An 18932-nucleotide genomic window follows, 5' to 3' on the forward strand; every position below is an offset into this window, starting at 1 on the left:
CAATGGAATATTACTCAGCCATAAAAAGAATAAAATAATGCCATTTTCAGCAAGATAGATGGGCTAAGAGATTATCATACTAAGTGACCTAAGTCAGACAGAATGACAAATATCATATGATATCACTTACATGTGGAATCTAAAATAATGTTACAAATGAACTTATTTACAAAACAGAAACAGACTCATGGGACTTTCCACAGTGGCACAGTGGATAAGAATCTGCCTGTCAATGCAGGGGACACAGGTTCGATCCCTGGTCCGGGAAGATCCCACATGCTGCAGAGCAACTAAGCCGTGTACCACAACTACTGAGCCTGTGCTCTAGAGCCCGTGAGCCACAACTACTGAGCCTGTGTGCCACAACTACTGAAGCCCACGTGCCTAGAGCCCATGCTCCACAGCAAGGGAAGCCACCGCAAGGAGAAGCCCACGCACTGCAACGAAGAGTAGCTCCCACTCGCCACGACTAGAGAAAGCCTGCACACAGCAATGAAGACCCAATGCAGCCAAAGAAAAAAAAAACCAAACTTTTAGTTACCAATGGGGAAAAGTTGGGCGGAAGGATAAAATAGGAGCTTAGGATTAACATTCACACACTACCACATATAGAATAGATAACAACAAGGACCTACTGTATAGCACAGGGAACCCTATGCAATACTCTGTAATAACCTATATGGCAAAAGAATCTGAGAAATGGATATATGTATATGTGTAACTGAATCACTTTGCTGTATACCTGAAACTAACACAATGTTGTAAATCAACTATACTCCAATATAAAATAAAAATAAATAAAAAAAATTGCATGTCACCCCCTCAATTAAAAAAAAAAAGATCTATGACAAGTAATTTCATAAACCTTAACCCATGTAATCCTTCCACTAGTGCCATTTTATAGAAGAGGATATGGACTCAGAGAGAAGTTAGGCAAATGTCCTGAGGTGACAAGTGGTGCAGTTGGGATGTGATTGCACAGCCTGTGTATTTTCCACCCAGCACAGTGTTTCCCTGTACCATGAGGTCAGCTCAGTGCAACTTGCTGTAGTCTATTAAAGTTATTCATTATGTGATAAGACTATTATATTTATGTTTGTATTAGTCTTCTCAGGCTGCCATAACAAAACTCCACAGACTGAGTGGCTTAAATGGCAAAAATTTGTTCTTGCACTGTTCTAGAAGCTGGAAGCCCAAGATCAAGGTGTCGGCAGATTTGGCTTCTTCTGAGTTCTCTCTTTGGTTTGCAGCGGGCCCTCCTCTCACTGTGTCCTCGTGTGGTCTTTCCTCTGTGTGCGGACATCCCTGATGTGTCTCTGTGTGTCCAAATTTGCTCTTCTTATAAGGGCGCTAGGCAGATTGGATTAGGGCCCACCTTAACAGCTGCAGTGAACATAATTTTTGAATACTTCTTTTAAGGCCCTGTCTCCAAATATAGTCACATTCTGAGATACTGTGTGTTAGGGCTTCAACTTATGAATTTGGGGGGGCTACAGTTCAGCATATAACCAGATTCATACTGCCAGAGTTGGGCTGTGTAGGACCAAGGACCATCCTTGGGGTGCAGAGGACCCCAAAGAAAATCATAATTTCCTCTATTTCCATACAAGCTTTTCAGAGTGGAAAATTAGATTAGAATTGACAAACGGGGAAGAGTTGAAAGGTACATTGTGAAAGAAAGAAATGGCAGCTGATGAAACCACTTCCTCTTCTCCTCCATCCCTCTGCTGCCCCTCTGAGATGCTTACTTATTGATCAGTTATTCGTTTATTCAAACATCATTTACCTGGTCCCGATTCTGTACTGAGGCAGCATGCTAGATGTTGAGGATGCACCAGCATTACCCCTGTTTGCATGGGGCTTCCCTTCCTGTAGAGGAAACAGAAGGTAACAAACACCATAATTACACACTGGCATAAGCACTGTAGCTGGGCTGGTGCAGGATGCGTTTGAGGTCGGTGGTTGGGTATGGTTCCTTAAGGTGGTGATGTTTAGGCAGAGACCTGAACCATGAAAAGGAGCTGCCTCCTGAAAAGTTGATGGAAGAGGTTTCCAGACAGAGGAAACTTCTTGGCAAGTGCGAGGTCTTTCAGCAAGAAAGAAATGTTCTAGGAACCGACTGAGCCCAGGTTGGTAGCACAGAGTGAGGTTGGAGAGAAAAGCAGGAAAGAGTGTTCAGAAACTGTTGGCTGTGTAAAAGTATCCCAAACTGGGGACAATTGCCCTTTTATGAAACCCATTCAAGGGATGAGCTTCTGGCAGAGCTGGTGCAGATCAGGCCTTGCTCGTGTAGTAAGATTTGAAGGAAGTACTGAGGGCTGTCCTAAACCAGAAGTCTAGCTTTCACAATCCTTAGCATCTATTTAGAGAGCCTGCCATTCTATCACTAAAGCATCATTTATCTTTCAAATACCTTTGCTTTGTCTGGAAAGAGGCTCCTGTTTAAGTACAGATAACCGTGGCAGCTTACCTCATTAGACCTATCCTCAGGAGTGGAGCAGTTGGTTGGGGAATAATATTTGTTTTGGGCCCTGTCTGAACCATATCCAACTCTGAAACTGGCCTCTTTAACAACATCATCTATTTTTTCCCTTGAGTATTTCTGATATTCTTTTCCCTGTCTCCCCACTGTCCCAGTCTTCCCCTGCTCCCTTCTGCACACAGCTTGGGACTCAGTGTGCACACATCGTGTCCTCATTTCTGTCTCAGATTTCTCACCTTGCAAACTTCAGCCACACCTATGATGCAGACCCCACATCTTGAGCAATTGGATCATCTGCTTTCTCCATCTTGACTGTACTTTCTGAGACACACTGAAGAAAATCTCATAACCTTGCTGGTTGGCTGTGAGATCCCCCTCACTGCTGATACATCTTTGCCAGCTGTCCTTTCTCCAAACTCGAATTCATTAACACATTTCTCTTCTTTAGGCTTCTTGGTATATGCAGAGAAATAGCCCGTGTTTTGAAATCACAGTTGTGGGTTCCAAACCCCACTGTTCTTTTTTACTTACAGCTGTGTGGTCCTGGCCATGCTATTTAGCTTCCCTGAGCTTCTGCTTCCTTATCTCTAAAACAGGTTTAATAAAAGCTGTTCACTGTGTTCAGTTTGAATGAGGTAAACTGTTCAGCAGTTAGTTTGGTGACTAGACTGGTGATAGATGATAAGCAATGTAGATTCTCTTCTTCTTGTCTCAAAGCTCCAAGAACAGATGATACGTTAGTAGAACCTCCAGAGTCTAAGGAACATTATGCAGCCTCTTTAGAGGAAGCCAGGCCAACTCCTGGCTGTGAATCCCATGTGATTGCCAACATCAGAGGCAAAGGTCTTCCTTCATCAGTCCTGCTCTCCAGCGTGGTGTCCTATCTCTAATCACAATAAATTATGTCTCAGTCTCATAAATTCAAGGAACACTGCTAAATTTTCTTCTCTTTATACCCAAGGCCAAAGTTCATGTTGAATTTAATCAGGATGGAAGTGGAAACAGGATTAAGCAACCTACAAGATATATGTGTGACAACTAATAAATATATTTCAGTACAACTCCCACTGCCTGGAGAGGAAAAAGAGCAACAGAGCCACGACAGCTATCAAAAAAGGAAAAATAATTAATGACAATGAGTAGAAAATGATTGCAATGTAATCACGTTGCTCGTGACCCACAGGCTGGAAAAATTAATTTAAAGGGCATTTTCCATATCTTCTGAGTAGATATCAAAGATAAAATACAATTTTTATTTGTATTTTTTATACAATTTTTATTTGTATAAAAGGCTTCCCTGGTGGTTCAGTGGTTAGGAATCCGCCTGCAATGCAGGGGACATGGGTTCGAGCCATGGTCTGGGAAGATCCCATGTGCCGCGGAGCAATTGGGCCTGTCTGCCACAACTACTAGCCTGTGCTCTAGAGCCCGCGAGCCACAACCACTGAGCCCACATGCCATAACTACTGAAGCCCGCACGCCTAGAGCCCGTGCTCTGTAACAAGAGAAGCTACCGCAATAGGAAGCCTGTGCACCGCAACGAAGAGTAGGGCCCCCTCGCCACAACTACAGAAAACCTGCACGCAGCAATGAAGACCCAATGCAGCCAAAAATAAATAAATAAATTTATTTAAAAAAATACAATTAAAAAATGTAGGCAGTGTTTTATGATAGCTGCATGGTCAACTCTAAATTACTCTTTAATGTAGGGAGGTAGGAGGTTGACCAGAAAGCTTGAAAATGACTTACAGAAAGCATGTCACTCTTTAGTACTACTATGTGCCTTGAGTAACTTCTAGGTTAGAGCATATAAAGGGGTTCCATATTCCTGTCTGTTATAAATGTAAGCATGATGAATATCCACTACTGCGATTCTTCAGTATTTTATTGTGAAAGTCAGTCATGTCATAGACAACATTCATAACTAAATAGCATACCATTGCATGAATATAGCATGATTATTCATTCCACCATTGGTGGACATTTAAGTAGTCTCCATGTGGGAACATTCATAGCCATGTATCTTTTCTAGGAGTAAGAGTATACTAGATGTATACGTAGTCATAGAACTTCACCTGAACTCCAAGGTAACTCAACAGCTCCCGTCACTCTTACTCACCCTTACATATACAGATAGGAGGTAATTTAATGCCAGGATATTTGATCTACCTGATGCTGTCTCTTAAAATTTCCTGGGCCTGGGGCATTTCCACATCAATAATACAGTCAGTGGCAAACTGAGCCCCTTGGTTAAGAGATGGCATCTCTGCATCCTTAAATGCCATTTCATAAACAGAGCTTCTCTTAAACCATTTTTAAATTTTTCAGAAGGAGAAGCAAGTCCCCTTCAAACATTTACGGTTTTTTTTATTAACCCTCTGTTGATGTGATTTGGGGGCATTTACTTTTTTCAAACCAAGGATATTATATGGAATCCAGTTAAATGCAGCAACTATTTACTTAGCAACTATTATGAATACTGAATATGCTGAGTGTTGTGAAAGACATCAAGTCACACAAAACAGAGTCCTAGCTCTCATGAAGCAAACATTCTCCTCACTGAGAAAATATTTAAGCCCTTCACTTCATTCAAAAAAATACAAAATGATATCCACCTCACTCCTCCAAAATCCAGATACCTGACAACTTTGTCTGTTGAGGACTTAGCCAAGAAGCAAACTCATTGTAAAATAGATGCCACAAAGTGCATTCACTACACACATGGGATTCCCTTGGTGCTTACTCATAGACTAGAAATACTTTTTATGTGCCCACAATGTTTATTAAGCTAGCCATCTGGTTTATAAGCCTACCACAAGTCAGAACTCACAAATAAAAAGAGGCAAGCAGGGTAGCAAGGACAAGTGACAGCAAACTTCTGACAGCAATGGAAAAAAAACAAAGAGCGTAAAAAAAAGCAGATAAGCACACTGACACCTTTAATGATGTACCCAAGGACAAACTGGCCTTCATGAATCAGTAGGTCCTGAGGCACTTCTGCATTTCTTTCATCAGAGCCCAGGAACAGCTGCGCTAATTACTGGCCTTGGTGCATTGAGATAAAGTCAACTCAGTCTATTCTAGGTAAGAAGGAAAGTGAATGTGCAGTAAATTTTTAAGAATTTCTATATAAAGGGTTATACTTTTTTTTTTTTTTTTTTTTTGCGGTACGCGGGCCTCTCACTGTTGTGGCCTCTCCCGTTGCGGAGCACAGGCTCCGGACGCGCAGGCTCAGCGGCCATGGCTCACGGGCCCAGCCGCTCCGCAGCATGTGGGATCTTCCCGGACCGGGGCACAAACCCGCGTCCCCTGCGTCGGCAGGCGGACTCTCAACAACTGTGCCACCAGGGAAGCCCAAGGGTAACACTTTTTAAAAGCTCTGATGCTTAAATCAACGACATTTTTTCTAGGTCAGAAACTCAGGTACCTCTTACCTGTCATTTCTTAAGCTCTGTTATATGCCATGAGCTATATATATATCCCTCTACCTCAAAGAGAAAGACCGTTATCCTTACTAAATTGAGATTCAGAGAGGTTAAGAAATTTTCCCAGAGTCACACATCTGCTATCTGATTGATTCAAGATACAAACTCTTGACTTTCTGACTCCAAAATCCACGATGTGTCATTATACCACATGGCTTTATTTATCCCAGAGTCACCTTTCTAAGGGTTACTAAAATGATGCCTTTTTCTCCATGTATATTTCCTAAAATTAATAGTAAAGTGTTGAAGTATATAACACGGTTATCAGCACGCTTGATTTACATATTTGCCTCAGGGAATAATTAGATATCCAGGTTGCTACTGTGGTTAATTTGTACCTACCACACGCCCCAGTGCCCTGTGGAGGGAACATATGAAGAAGCCTTTCAACTGACTGCTGAGTTCTCTAGAGTCCTCTAGATCCTGGAGTTCAAACACTGCGGGGGGACAGGGGCAGGCTCACACCAGAACTTCTGCAGGTCAGCCTGGCAGTGAATGAGGGAGGGTATTCTGTCTAATTTCAACACAGATATAGAGGCATATTGACATAGGCATATTGACTCGGCAAATGAAAAGACCTCAGAGTTTTGTTCTAAAAAAGCAGTTTACGGAAAGACCTGGGATAGAAAGAAAGCTCTTGGGTATACCCAGTGACATCCTTTGGAGGAGGGATCAAGGCCAGATCCCTGGAGGTCACAATTCATCTAGACATATATTTAGGAACAGCAGGACCAGAACTAAGAGGGAGCTCAAAACTCCAGAATCAAAATAAATAACATTTTAATGCAATACTTTAAAAAATGAAAATTAATACAAAAAGTTCATGATAAACGAAATATCATAAGTTAAATAAAAACAGGATTAGTGTTACTGTTTTTTCCTTTTGCTTCAGGATTCACAATGGCTTTGCACAACACTAACAGAGAATTAACATAAATGTTCCTTTAAAAAAGGAGGGTGAACACATGGCTGTAGAAAGATGGTGATGTGGGAGATTATTTTTAAATTACAAGGGTCACTAGATGGAGGAAATAATAATTACCTTCCTGGAGTCTTTTAATTCTCAGTTATACCTCTGTTCAAAATATCCCCAGTGAGAGCCATGGCCAAGGAAAGCAGCCTAAAAGTACCATTAAATTGTAGACCTGTTGATGTTGGGCTTGACCCTGTGACTTACTTGGCTTGTGGAACATGGGAAGAAGTGAAAGTGTGATGTACCAAGCCTAGGCCTTAACAGACATCCCATGTTTCCACTCACTTTCTTTCTATCATTGCCATGAAAAGAACATGCCCCAGGTAGCCTGCTGGTCCCATAAGAATGAGAGTCACATTAACCCAAGATAAGCCAAATCCATGGTCTGAAGCCATGCCCAGCCAATCACGTTGGAATCATCAGGGCTGCCCAGTCTCCCTCAGAGATGCATGAATAGACAAGGCTTATTACTGAGGGATTTTTGTGGTTGTCTGTTACACAGCAATAGTTGACTGATACATTGTCAATAAGCCAAAACATTCAGTAATTTCTTAAGCCTCTGCATAGATCACTGATTATCAACCCTAAGTGTACAGTAGAATTGCCTGGACAGCTTGTTAAAAATAACCAATACCCAGGCCCCCACCTCAGATCAGTTGTTTCAGAATCTCTAGTGGTGGTTCTTGGGCATCAGTCACTTTTAAAAGCTCCTCAGTTGATTTTCAAATGTGCAGCCAGGGTCGATAACATTGATGAAGATTAAGATACAAAAATCTTATCACCAGCCTGAAGAAGTATATCTGTATGTTCATTTGCTGTGGCTGGGCCATCCTTCTCCCATACTAGAGAGGTTTGATTGAAAGCACGCTTGGCTGGGAGTTAAACAGTGTTTAAGATGCCCATATGGTGAGGTAACTAATATGCCTGGTGAGGTGCTAGAAACAGAGGATTATACTATAATGTATGTGCTATGAAAATATTGTGTGGATAGCAAATCTAAACATATTCAACAAAAAACTGAAGAGATGGAGAATGGAAGTTAATGTGTGGATTCGAACTAAGGGGGAAAAAGGAGAATTGATGAAACACAGAAATCAAGAACTAGGAGTAGAAAAGCAAAAATTGGTTAGAAGTTTGCTGTGGATTCCAACAGTATTAGAATCATCTAGGAAATGTAGAATTCCAGGTCCCATCCCACATCTCCTTAATCAGAATCTGAATTTTAATGAAATACCCAGGTGATCTGTATATATATGTATATATATTCAGGTTAGAGATGCACTAGCTTAGAAGGATCCAGGAAATGAAGTGCACGTACCTCCAGATGATTTTTATATTCTTCTCACGTATGACTGTGTGACCAGGTCAAGTACAATTAAAGGGGATGAGGTGTGACATGAAATGTCAGGTGTGCAGACATCCAATTAATCCAATAACTATTCTAATTATTTAAATTTCATACTTTAAAAAATGAGGGTTAAGACACCAGAGATTCTGATTTAATCTGAGGTAAGACCCAAGCATAGGCATTTTTTTTAACTACCAAGATAATTCTGAGCAGCCGATGTTGAAAATCACCACTTTCTGTCCTTTAAAATTAAAATCTGAACTGCTGAAAGACTGTCTTCATCAGCTATGATTCCAGAAATAGTATTAATATATATGCTTTTATTTATTTTTTTCTTATTTTTTAAATTAAAAAACATTTTATTGGAGTATAGTTGCTTTACAATGTTGTGTTAGTTTCAGGTGTACAGCAAAGTGAATCAGTTATACATATACATAGATCCACTCTTTTTTAGATTCCTTTCCTTAATATATATGTTTTTAAAACTTAGCTGCCTCTGTATCAATCTTGGTTCAACCCTTTACAAGCTGTATGACTTTGGGCAAGTCACTTAATCTGTTTGCCTCAGTGCTCTCATCCATACAAAAGGGATAATAATGGTAAGTGCTTCATAGCATCCTCATGGAGAGTAAATGACTTGTGTGTATGAAGTACTTAAGAAAAACATCTGGTATAGAGTTAGACTTGGTAAATGTAAGCAAAAATGATGCAGATAAGGCAAATTTGGAATTAGAGGAATGAATTGAGTGTTATGGGCTGAATGTTTTGTATCCCCCCAAAATTCATATGTTGAAGCCCTAGCTCTTGATATGATGTATTTGAAAGTGGGGTCATTGGGAGGTAATTAGGTTTAGATGAGGTCATGAGGGTGGGGCCTTCATGATGGGATTAATGCCCTTATAAGCAGAAGAGGACAGAGAAATCTCTCTCTTCAAACACATACACTGAGCAAAGGCCATGTGAGCACACAATGAGAAAATGGTCATCTGCAGACCAGGAAAATAGCTCTCACTAGACACCACAACTGCCAGCACCTTGATCTTGGACTTCTAGCCTTCAGAACTGTTAGAAATAAGTGTCTACTGTTTAAGTCACATGGTCTATGGTATTTTGTTATAGCAGCCTACATGGACTAAGACCCTGATACAATTGTATATAGTCTGAGAGAATTATGCCAGGAAGCTCATAAATAAGGATAAATTAGTTGGCAAAAATTGAGATCTACCATTCTGGATAGGATCTAAATAAACTCTTTTTATGGCAAGAAATTTTCTCCTGAGGTTCTGTCCTATTTCCTTATGATTCATCTGATATTTTAAGGTGAACTGGATAACTGCCCCTGCTGAGGAGAAACCTAGAATCTCTGAAGAGAAGAAATGTGGGATCTGGTATCAGAGGGTCTCAGATCCTATCCCAACTCTGCTTAAACTCTGACCTCTTTACTACTGGGCATATACCCAGACAAAACTATAATTTGAAAAGATACACCCACCCCTATGTTCACAGCAGCACTACTTACAATAGCCAAGACATGGAAATAACCTAAATGTCCATCAACAGATGACTGGATAAAAAAGATATGGTATATACAATGGAATATTACTCAGCCATTAAGATGAATGAAATAATGACATTTTCAGCAACATGGATGGACCTAGAGATTCTCATACTAAGCAAAGGAAGTCAGAAAGAGAAAGACAAATACCATGTGGTATCCCCTATATGTGAAATCTAAACTGTGACACAAATGAACATATATATGAAACAGAAACAGACTCACAGAGAATAGTCTTGTGGTTGCCAAGGGGGAGAAGGGGTAGAAGAGGGAAGTACTGGGAGTTTAGGATTAGCAGATGCAAACTATTATACAAAGGATGGATAAACAACAAGGTCCTACTGTATAGCACAGGGAACTAGATTCAATATCCTCTGATAAACCATATTGGAAAAGGATATGAAAAAAAATATGTGTATAACGGAGTCACTTTGCTGTACAGCAGAAATTACACAATATTGTAAATCAACTATACTTCAATAAAATTAAAAAAACAAAAACTCTGACCTCTTTGAGCCTCGATTTGTTCATCTACCAAAAGGAAATAATGACAACGTGGTATACAGATAAAATTAAATAAACTGGTGTCTGAGAAAAAATTCTGAAAGTATCCTGTGAAGGTTAATTGTTATTATTCACAGAGAAACCTTTTCCAAAACACCTTGAGCATTAGGCTGACTCTTCCTTAGGTTCCAAAAATTTCCTAAAGAAATTGGAGATCTTGTCTCCATCCTAATGTCTCTATTCCCATAATTTCCAGGCTTCTGTTAGACAGCTAGTCAGATTTTAAAATAGCAAGTTCAAAGGGGAAGTAATCATTTTCAATGAAGTCTTAAGTTAATTATCTAGTACAGTGAAAAATAAATAAGGACTCGTTTAAATAATCAATAAATCTAGACCTTGACCAGAGATGTGCATGCAGTTTTTCCCAGCCATGTTCCACAAGTTTCTGATTGGCATTTATCTTTACTCAGGTTCACTGCATGTAGTTGTGCAGGTCGTGCACTGCGTACACAAAGGGGTGACATCACACAGACTAAATAAAGCTCTCTCAACCTATGCAGAGCAGACCTACCCAGCTCTACATGGCAGCCTGATTTGGCCAACCACTTTCCTGTCTCACGCAGGGAGCTATTTTCTGAGAAAGGACCCATGGATAAATCATCTTTACCTTCCAAATTCCCTACTGATCAAATCTTGTTAATCCCAGCCTTCCTGTCCCCTATAATCACCACCAGCTGATAGATGCTGAGAAAAGCTGGGTTCATAGGCTTACCACCTGCATAGTAGCACCAGGCCCTGTACTTGTTTAGTGCTCTGCTGTCTCCATCTTGAAAGTCATAATAATTTTTTAAACAAGGAGCCCCATATGTTCATTTTCTACTAGGTGCTGCAAGTTATGAAGCCAGTCCTCATGCTTAGAGTAAATAAAATTCAAAAACTCATCAAACTGTATCCAGGTTTTGGAACGCTTATAAGCAGATTGCTACCAGGGATTTATATATATTAAGACAGTGACCTGCACACACCTCCCTAGGAAAACTACTTCAGAATCATTTGGGGAGTTTTAGAGTATGCAGATTCCTGGGCCCCATAGGCTGGAGATTCTGATACAGTAGGTCTGGGTCTTGGTTATATTGTTTTTTTTTTTTTTTAATACCACAAGTCATTTTGATATGCAGCCAGGTCAGAATATTATTGCTTTGGGACATGCCAGGCTGGTCTTATTAAGAAGTGGAATCAGGAGGACTGAATTTGAGTTAAAGCTCATAAGCTCTCCTTTGAGTGTTCACTGAGATTAGGGCAGCTACCTACTCTGAGGCTCTATCATAGTTCCTTTTCTAGGAGCCTAAGAAAAGGACCTTAGACCTTGAACATGGGAGAAATGGTTTTTAAAAGCCAGGGGTCTTTTAATTAGATGATGTTAAAACCTAAGATTAAAAGATAAGAGATTTTTGCTTTTTTTCCCTTCCTCCTGTCACTAGATTTTTAGTGACTGGAGAGTATGTCCCAAAACACCCCTGAAGGACTGCGACCTAAGAAGAGAGAAAATGGGGAGGGAAAACGAGAAGATATGTTGGTGCATGAATGCTGCTTCTGGAAAGTTCCATGGATGGAATGATGTTCCAGGTGTGTATTTCAAGCAATAACTGAGCACAGGGTCAGATTGTGAGGTGTAATAAACTCTCCTTAGCTGAGGTTTCTAATGAGGACCCGGCCCTGGCATATTTGTCTTTCTGGAGGGTTCCCAGCTCCCCAAGGTGGCAGCTGGCCCTCCTCCATGAGCTCAGCAAGAGTTCCGCCCCTGCTGCTCCCAGGGCTGAGACTCCTCACAGGAGACCAGAGCTCTGCATGGTCACAGCATGTCACATGTGCTGTTTTCAAGTCTCTCTGTTGTTTGTGTGTTTCTTTGTTTGGTTTTGTTTGTTTGTGACAGGTTTCTATATGTTGTCTAGATAAATAAACTAGTAGGTAAACCACCATTATATCCTAAAGGTTTGTTTGGAGAGAATCATTGTCAGTTTCTCCCCTGCAGGGAAGAAAGAGTTCCTATATATTAGGCAACTTTTGGAAAATCTTTCTAAATAGAAAGTAAATTCATTCAATCAGATTTATTCAAGGCTAGCTGATATCAGGAAAATTATGACAGAACATCCCTGAATCATTATAGAACATTATTTGCAAGTAGGAGTAGAGGAACAGGGACAGAAACATCTCCCTGGCCAGATTAAATCCCTTCCCATGACTACAACCGTCCACTTTAGGACAGCTGAGCTCTCAAGCCTCCTTCCCCAGAGCCCTGGAGAAATGTTTCAGACACCCTGTCTATTTTTGAGAGTTAAACTGGTAAAAGACCCGAGGAGTCTCTTCCTGGTGTGACATCCTCCCACTCCCCAGTGCATGACATGGGTTAAATGGAGTCTGGTCCAAGGTCAGAACTGATGCTTAGTGACTCCCAAGCTCTCACTTCACAGACTTCCTATACAGAGCCAGATTCCCTTCACCTGGCAGTGCTCTGAAGAGACGCGTCGCTATCTTAAGGGAATACTCTAGCTTTTAATTTAATGGTTGCCAAGATCAGCAATCTTAGAAGTGTGGTTGTCAACTCTCCTAGGAGGCTTCTTCAAAGATCCAAAGGATCCCGAGGAGCTTACTCTCCAAAGTGTTAAAAGAGGCCGTGCTAGGCTCATAAATCATAGGGAAAAAAGACATCCGGACTTCCCTCTGAGAGGCTATGATCTAGGTTGTCTTAACCACACTTTTTTATCCATTCAAGTAATTAAAATGTGAACAAATAAAATATTAGTAGAAGCAGATAAAATATTTACAGATTTCAGCAGAGTTTTTAATAGCACTAAGTCCGTGAAGGACTGCATAGAAAATTGGAGAAGATCAGCTCTTTGGAATACAGGAGACTGCAGATCAGGGCTCAGAGGGAACAAGGGTGAGAAATGGGCTGAAAATAGGGGATTCACGAATGGTCTTTACTCAGAACAACAGCATTCATTGGGCCCTGTACCTTGGTCACCCACCTACCTCCACTCAAGGCTGGAGATACTGGGCCTGAAGAGAAGGAAATTCAGTCTAGTTCCTACATGGTCCAAGAATAACCCACCCTCACAGCTATGTAAACTCCAGCTAGCGGTTTTCAACTTTCCACATCAACTGCAAGACAACCGCAGAACTCTTGATGATATTTGCAGAACCACATGAATGTTAAAGATCCTGGCAATGGTGAGAGAGGAGAGGAGGGAACAAGAAGGGGAAAGTCAGGGGTGTTAACATAGAGAATGTAGAGGGAGGGAGTTGTGATAAAATTTAGGAAATGCAAAAAACAAAGCACTACACTGTTATTTAAAGTTGCAACGGGACTTCCCTGGTGGCGCAGTGGTTAAGAATCTGCCTGCCAATAGAGTCTGTCTGCAGGGGACACAGGTTCAAGCCCTGGTCTGGGAAGATCCCACATACTGCAGAGGAACTAAGCCCATGTGCCACAACTACTGAGCCCATGCGCCACAACTACTGAAGCCCACGTGCATAGAGCCTGTGCTCCACAACAATAGAAGCCAATGCAATGAGTGCACCGCAACGAAGAGTAGCCCCTGCTCGCTGCAGCTAGACAAAGCCCGCATGGGGCAACAAAGGCACAATGCAGCCAAAAAAAAAAAAAAAAAGATTAACTTTAGCATTAAAAAAAGAAAATAAAGTTGCAACGATGACCAACAGAAGTAGAATGATAATAACATAAAAAGACTAATGAGAGGAAGGGAAGGGGGGAATCACGTGGTATGAGTGAGCTAATCCTTTATCATCATGAAATAAATAAATCAATAAGTGGCACCTAATTTTTTTTATATCAAATAATTATCTGGAGTTGTGAAGTTACACAGAAGTAAAACAAAAATGATTACAAGGGCTTTTCTTTGGGGAGTAGAACTGCTGATTAGAAAGGGGTAGAGGTGAGACCATTGCTTTTTATAAAATCTTTAGTATCATATCATTGTTTTCATGCATATGTATGAGGTGATAATGCAGGTGAACTCTGGAGACCTTACCATCTGTGTGATTTTAGGCAACTTCACCTAATTTCTCCATGCCCTCATGTCATTTATATAAAGGTTGGATTAATAATAATGTTTACCCATATTGTTGGAAGAATTTAGTGGGATGATGTAATTAAAGTGTTTAGCACAATGACTGAACAAGAGTAACTTATCAATAAAGACTGGCTATAATCATAATTATTATAACTTGCTTTTATCCACTTAATACATCATTAACAGCTCTACAGATTAAGACACATAGCTCTAACTCACTCCTTGGTAGCTGCATTATAGTCCACAGTATGGGCTGCTATACTCACAATCCCTTTTGGGTCTCACTGATCTGAAATTCAGGGTCAGAGAGACAGTTGTATTGTGTCTTTGGTCTCAGATGCACTTTATAAGACTTTGGAAAAGAAATAAGGAGTATTATTCAAGGAATAATGTTAACCTCTTCCATCAAGCCAACCAATGGCAAACTAGTAGAGCAATATTATTCATGCTATTGGATCTTATAAACTCCATCATAACTTTATCAAATGAGGTTAAAGTGGGTACAATTTTTGAAGAAGCAGTTAATAGTTAATTTGACATAAAGAAGCATGTTCTTCCACAAATGTTCCTCCTAACCAAGGCCAACAGCCTTACCACTGTGTGCCAAATGATCCAAGGGATCCAGGCAACTCCACAAAGGCCCAGCTCCAGGACTGGGCAAGGAAAAACATGAAATCCACAACTAGATAACACCAGCTCCGAGTTTACCTTCATATACGGAAGGCAGCAAATAAATACAAGCAGAATCCCAGGATTATATAGCATTTTGATTTAGAGTTGTGATTAGCAAAACTACATCCATGTCTTCAGGGACAGTTTATCATAGTAGTACTTTGCTGATGTGGTTTCAGAAAATTATATTAAATGAAAAATCCTGTAGAACAGATGTGTTCACAAGTCCCTGTCCACCTAGCAGTTGATCTGTTTAATGAAAACACTGTTATGGTTCAGAATTAGTGCTTTCTACTGTTACAGTATTGTTATATTAGAGACCCAGAGGAGTAGAGAAGGTTGAAAAGGAATGAGAGTGAGGAAATTGCCAGAACTAGGGGTCAGGGATAGAATATCTCCAAGGCAGGTACCTCAATATGGTACAGAGGAAAGGAGATGAAAAAGACGTGTTATTGAAAAAAAGGAAGAAATAGCAAAACGAGGACATAGAAACAGAATGCCTGTTTTATTTAGATAAACAAAATCAAGTAAATAACACCACCACTGTGCTCTAATACATTCCACTTAAATATAATTGGAATGTAACAGAGCTACTTCCATTTCTCTCAAATGTATCGAAATGAGATTTTACAAGCATTCACAAGCAATTCCTTCCCCGAATCATCCTTGTACCAGGGGGAGTCCTATGACCACTTTGCTTGTTTTCAAAAGTCATGGATGAATTTCTATTTAGTTCCTCCACAACAGTTCAATTTGTAGTGGCTGTTTGGCTAGCTTTGGAATAATCAATTATGTTTTGTCTCCAAAGCACGCAAGAACAACCCCATTTGAGGATTTGCTGCAGAGAAGCGGTCTCTACAGTGCTATGGACTGATTCATGCTCTCCCTAAAATTCATATGTTGAAGGCCTAACCCCCAATGTGATGGTATTAAGAGGTTGGGACTTTGGAAGTAATTAGATCATGACGGTGGAGGACCCATGATGGGATTAGTGTCTCTCTCTCCATCTCCCTCCTTCTCTCTCCCTCTCATTCTCTTTCCCTCTCTCCCTCCCTACCCCTCTCATTCTCTCTCCTCCCTCTCTCTCTCTCCCTCCCTCTTTCCCTCTCTCCCCCCTCTCCCTCTCCCTCTCTCTCATTCTCTCCCCCTCTCCCCCATTCTCCCTTCTCTCTCTCCCTCCTCTCTCCCCCACTCTATCTCCCCGCCTCTCTCCCTCCTTCCCCCACATGAAGACACAATGAGAAGGCACCTATCTACAAGCCATCAGGAGAGCCCTAACCAGGAACCAAATTGGCTGGCACCTTGATCTTAGATTTCACAGCCTCCAGGAATATGAGAAATCTGTCTGTTGTTTAAACCATCCAGCCTCTGGTATTTTGTTATGGTAGTCTTAGCTAAGACATACGGATGTGTAACATGTTTCTCTTTCTGTTCTGCATGTGTTTACATTTAACAGAAATCACCCAGCAAGATCCTTACCACCAAAGAGCTACGCTTCCAATCAACACAAAGCCCGATTCCCATCGTACATCCTATTCATCTTGAAACCACAAAGAAGGTAAATTTTATCTGATTAAAGATAAGATAATTTTGAAGAAAGCCAGTAATTTAATTTTGGATGATAGCAGAGTGAGCTAAAAACAATAAAGGTTAACCTTGGAAAGAATAACATTGGCAGTTTTAAATGACACAAAACAGAAGGATGAAACATCAACTTATTCTTGAATGCTAACCCTAGCTACGAACAACCAAAAGTGTTGAGATTTTTATCAAATAGCATGCCTCCTTCCTTAAGAGGCCACCACACACATTTCTAACTTTATTTAGAGTTGTATTTAGTTAGAGTTGTTTAGTTAGAGTTAGAAACTTTAGTTGAGTTTCTTTTAAAACATAAAACGTTCAGACCAAAACTGGGAAAATGTTTCTCATTAAAAGGAATGTAAAACAAATATTTTCAAAAATCTATCCCCTAAGATATTTACAAAGTGACACCAACTCTGTATTTTCACATATCTCAGAAACTGCCTGCAATAGAATAGCTCTTGTTGAAACAAAAAAAAAAGCAAATGTCTTATCTTAATTTGCTGATGCAGGCAGCAATAGAGTTCCTTTACATTTAAACCAAAATGTACAGCTTGAATTTGTCTTTTTCCATTGCCTTTATTAAAAAAGATGAATATATGTATGGTTCTTTTATAGTTTGCAATGCACATACATTAGTGCATTTACTCTTTCCAAAAAACCTGTTAATTTAGTAATATTATCATCCTTATTTTTTTTTCAGAGAAGTAATTGGATGCTAGAGAGGGAAAGGAATTTCCCAAATGTTAATAAATGCAAAAGTGGTACAGCTAGAATTCAGCAGAACACAGCCTTTTGTAGGGTACATCTTGTTCTCCCCTCACAAATGAAGTATGGTCCTCCCCCAACAAACACCCACACATATACATAAGATGTAACTTGTTTCAGAGACTGATTACAATCGGCCACATATTTGAGAAGATTTTCACAGACTTGGGGTCTTTGATGACCAATTTCTCCTTATGGTCTAGAGTCCCTGTTTTGATTACTTAGTGACTTGCAAATTAGATTGTCCCCAAGGACAGTCAGACCCACCAAGTCCCCAGTGGACCCACTTCAACAGCATTTTTTATTGTTAATTCAAATAATACACATAAAAACCTTGAAGCCTGTCCTATCTTTAATATCAATCAACTAATCAATCAATAAAGCTTTCTTTCTTCACTCTCATTAAACAATTTTTTTGGAAGCCTTCCTGTGATGATCAGTTTGCCTGTTAAAATTATGTTATTCAATATTTTTTAAAAAATATGTATTGACTTGAAATAAAAGACTGCTCAGCATTTTTCCATCCCTCTGACTTCAGAGACCACCTCGAAGAGAGGTTCTAAATGAGACCACCCTGCTAAATTGTCTAGACCTGGTGAAGAACACTCAAGCACGAAAACAACATGGCAGGCTTCACTGGGCATGTGACTCATAAGTGAGAAACTAGCCTTGTAGTTAAGTGCACCCACGCTGGAATGAGACCATTTGGGTTTGCATCTTGACCTTACGATTTTCACTAACACTGAGAATGGGGGCAAATTATTTAATAGTTCTCATAATAAGGTAATGAGTTAAATATGAAGTGAGTAAATAGAGGTAAGTACTTCAAAAAGTATCAGGCACATAGAAACTGCTATAGAAGTATTAGCTGTTATTATTACTATCATAGCCATGTAAAAAAATTCTCCCTCTTGAACCTTCAGGGACAAAAAAATAATTTTTAAAGCAGTTTCATCGCAAAAACTCACTCATTTTTTTTTCCTTTTTGTTTCCAAGTCGGAGCTCTGCAAACTACAGCACATGGGCCAAATCCAGCCCGCTACCTGTTTTTGTACAACCAGCAAACTAAGAACGGCTTTTACCTTTTTAAATGGTTGAAAAAATATCAAAAGAAGAAACTATTTCATGTCACATGAAAATTACATGAAATGTATGTTTAGTGTGCTTAAATAAAGTATAAATGGTACCCAGCAATGCTCATTCATTTACATAGTGTCTGTGGCTGCTTTTGGGGTACAAAGCAGAATTCAATAGTTGCAACAGAGACCCAATGACCCACAAAGCCTAAAGCACATACTATCTGGCCCTTATAGAAGAAGTTTGCCAACCCACATTACAGGTAATTGATGTGTGCTCTATAAAATTCAGAATAATCCAGTGAACTGAGGGAGGTGCAAATAGGTCTTGAACGAAACAATTCATATTCAGGAAAATCAAGAGATAATATTCAAATGCTTAGTATTATTCCTT

At 40.0% G+C, this 18932-nt stretch overlaps 1 long non-coding RNA gene across 5 annotated transcripts in view; it reads left to right on the plus strand.

Annotated features, from left to right (window-relative positions):
* The window catches only part of LOC138842655 (uncharacterized), an 80244-nt gene extending 61592 nt beyond the window's left edge, over positions 1-18652 (plus strand). For all 5 annotated transcript variants that reach the window (XR_011377376.1, XR_011377379.1, XR_011377380.1 and 2 more), the window contains 3 exons: positions 11829-11973; positions 16570-16671; positions 18459-18652. This is a non-coding gene — a long non-coding RNA (uncharacterized lncRNA). The remainder of the gene's footprint in view (positions 1-11828; positions 11974-16569; positions 16672-18458) is intronic.
* Positions 18653-18932: the final 280 nt, after the last annotated feature.

The sequence above is a fragment of the Globicephala melas genome, chromosome 4 (genome assembly GCF_963455315.2).
Source record: "Globicephala melas chromosome 4, mGloMel1.2, whole genome shotgun sequence".
Lineage (NCBI taxonomy): Eukaryota > Metazoa > Chordata > Mammalia > Artiodactyla > Delphinidae > Globicephala > Globicephala melas.